This window comes from Mirounga leonina, unplaced genomic scaffold, assembly GCF_011800145.1.
Source record: "Mirounga leonina isolate KUSES-001 unplaced genomic scaffold, KU_Mleo_1.0 Mir_101609, whole genome shotgun sequence".
Classification (NCBI taxonomy): domain Eukaryota; kingdom Metazoa; phylum Chordata; class Mammalia; order Carnivora; family Phocidae; genus Mirounga; species Mirounga leonina.
In genome coordinates, this window is record NW_023270164.1 from 14,547,762 (window position 1) to 14,550,887 (window position 3,126).

The window sequence follows — 3,126 nt, forward strand, 5'->3', positions numbered from 1 at the left end:
TATTCCTCTATAATGAAGAGTAGTGGGGATTTTTATAGTTTACAATGCTGGGTAGCAGTAGATGGCAAGTATTAGGATTAAATCCCAAATCTGTCTAATTTCAAAGTGCTTGTTCTTTTGTCTAAATATTCTCTTTCCTTTTTTCCAAAAGTGGCACTCAGGCAAGGGGCAGCAACCAAGATGAATTGAGTGGTACACAAAGTTTAAAATGGGAGCAGCTAGGTGGCGCAGTCGGTTAAGCGTATGATTCTTGGTTTTGGCTCAGGCCATGATCTCAGGGTCCTGAGATGGAGCCCCACCTCTGGCTCTACACTCAGCACAGTGTCTGCTTAAAATTCTTGGTCCCTCACCCTTTGCCCCTCCCCCCCCCGCACTCTCTCTCTCTAAAGTAAATAAATAAATCTTTGAAAAAAATAAATTAAATGACAGTTTTGAAGATTAAATAACAAAGCATTTCCAGAGTTTTTAGTAAAAGGGAAATCAATTAAGTTTATCATTTATATTTCATTCTTAATTTTTAAACTTTTATAGTTTTTTATTTCATTGAATTAAATTTTTTATCCTTCAGAGTTTTTATTTATAATAATTTCTACTCAGCCGAGAGAAGTTAAACTTGTGCTTAATGAAATATGTGATACATTTAGGGACAAGTCGTCCAAATTTCTAAGAAGATAGTGTTTGTAGGTTATAAGACCTCTGATGATGTCATGTGCCATTCCCATTAATAAAGAGAAGTCCTTCCTGAACCCATCTTCCCCAATATGGAGACCCTTGAGAGATGTGGACAGTGTACTAGTGAGAAATCTCGGTATAAATGGATGTGTGTGTATGTGCTGGTGGTTTTAGAATATGAACATGAATTCTTGGATGCCCCTCCATTTAAAAGGTGGAGCTTAATCCCCTCCCCTTTGAGTGTGAGATGGACTTAGTGACTTGCTTCTAAGAAATAAAATGAAGTGGAAGTGATCTTGTGCAACTTTAGAGACAAGGTCCTTCCTCTCTTGGATCTGAAGGAAGCTGAGGGAAACCAGCTGCCATGTCATGAGGATACCCAACAGTCCAGTGGAGAGGCTCACGTGGTATGGAACCGAGGCCTCCTGCCAGTGGATTATCCAGCCCCAGTCAAGTCTTCAGATGACTGCAGGCAGGTCTGACTGACTTCTTTTTTTAAAGATTTATTTATTTATTTATTTATTTATTCATGAGAGACAGAGAGAGAGAGAGAGGCAGAGGGAGAAACAGGCTCCCAAGGAGCAGGAAGCCCGACGCGGGACTCAATCCCAGGACCCTGAGATCATGACCCGAGCCGAAGGCAGACGCTCAACCATCTGAGCCACCCAGGCGCCCAGGTCTGACTGACTTCTTGAGAGGAACTTCATGAGACACACTGAGCCAGAACCACCAGCTACGTCATTCCTAGATTTGACCTTCCAAAACTGTGTAAGATAATAAATGTTCACTGTATTAAGTTGCTACATTTGGATGCAATTTTCTATGCAGCATAGATAATTACTATAGTGTGTGTTCACTGATGAATAAGAGAGCAGTGTAAAGTAACTTCTCTAAACTTGATACTATTCAACTGGTGAAAATCTATCATCTTGACCCAAGAGCTATCACCATATTGCAGTAAGACACTATGATAAAATGGTTTCTTTCTTCTTCCTGCCAGTTGCTACTTTTTATGTCACAAGCATGTCAGGGTTTGTCCTACCACTTAGCATAACTCCCTAGAATGTCTGTGATGAAGTTTGAGTTCAGTCTCAGTAAGATAGAGATTGTTAACAAGAGAAGGCTGGTAGCCTGTCTATGGAGAAGCCCCACAGAGTGAAGTTTGCACAATACAGTCTAGGTTTGATTTGTTCTTTGTCCTAAAGGGTCAGAAACTATTTTATCAGAATATTTAGAATTCATAGACTAAATTGACAGACTTGGGGGCTGAGCTATACAAAGTAAATTCATATAAAACTAATGTATAAATCAGAAAGCTTCTCTAAATGTACTGTTTGCAGAATGGAATTCTGGTGCTCTCATCCAGAGTTCCTTCTTTCCCTGAATTTTAGTGTGGAGGCCATATTAGCAAATCAAAGGATGGTTCAGTTAAGCTTGCAATTAGTGCCCAAAGTGGTGAGTCTCAAGGTATGTTCTTCCCGAACCACTCCAAGTCTTGATAAACTGATACTTCCTCACCACATGTTGATTTAATTAGTTTTACTCTCGGGGGGTATCTTATTACCAAGTCCTTAGGAGGTATCTCACTGTTGTCTTCACACATTACTGGAGTTGAGCTCCCTTTCATAGTCTTCTTTAGGTGGTGGTAGTTTGGCAAGATTTTTATCAGGAAATCCAGCTGTAGTATCTGGGGCTGTGATTGCTCAGTCTGCACACCACAAAGGCAGTCTTCCCCATTGATCACTCTATTCTCAGGGATGACCTCAAACATATTCAGGTTGCAACAAACTGCAATGATGCAACCACTTGTCAATATTACATTTCTGTTCACATATGCTTTTGATACAATAACATTATTATCTCCCATTTTCATGGCTTGGGAATAATAGCCAATTTCAAACACATTATTGGTGCCAATGATCATAGGTTTCAGTTATGGGTCTTTAGCATTAGGGGTGATATTATCAGGGTGAGCATTTATGATAAGCACCTGTTCTTCTATTAGGTTACCTTCACCAGTCACTATTGGCTTGGCTTCTGCAATAATTTGTGCTTTAGAGTGGATCGCTGTCCTAGATCTTACAGTTACATCACCCCAGATTTCACTTTCTACATACACAACTTCTTCAGGAGCAATCTTTACACTCTTTTGAGCCTTCTCCACCATGGTTTGGCCCCTGTCACTCGTGGAATTAATTTTTTAAAATATTTACCATAGCATGTAATGCATGTTTTGTATTTTCAGTACTGATATAAAATTTCCTTTAAATTGAGTTTGAGTAAAAGATGATACAATATAAATGAAAACATTAAGAAATACTAATGTGAATTTTGAGCATATCTTGTAAATCTTAAAGTTATATCACATGCATGACTGAGGTGCTGTTAAAAACACTGTGCTAAGTCAGGCTTTATAATGAGAATTTTGCTAGATAGTTGGTGGGGCTGCTAAAA

The 3,126-nt window shown here is 39.1% G+C and overlaps 1 pseudogene; it reads right to left on the bottom strand.

Annotated features, from left to right (window-relative positions):
• Positions 1 to 2,134: 2,134 nt before the first annotated feature.
• On the bottom strand, positions 2,135 to 2,839 carry LOC118008789 (annotated as a pseudogene).
• Between the last annotated feature and the right edge of the window lie 287 nt (positions 2,840 to 3,126).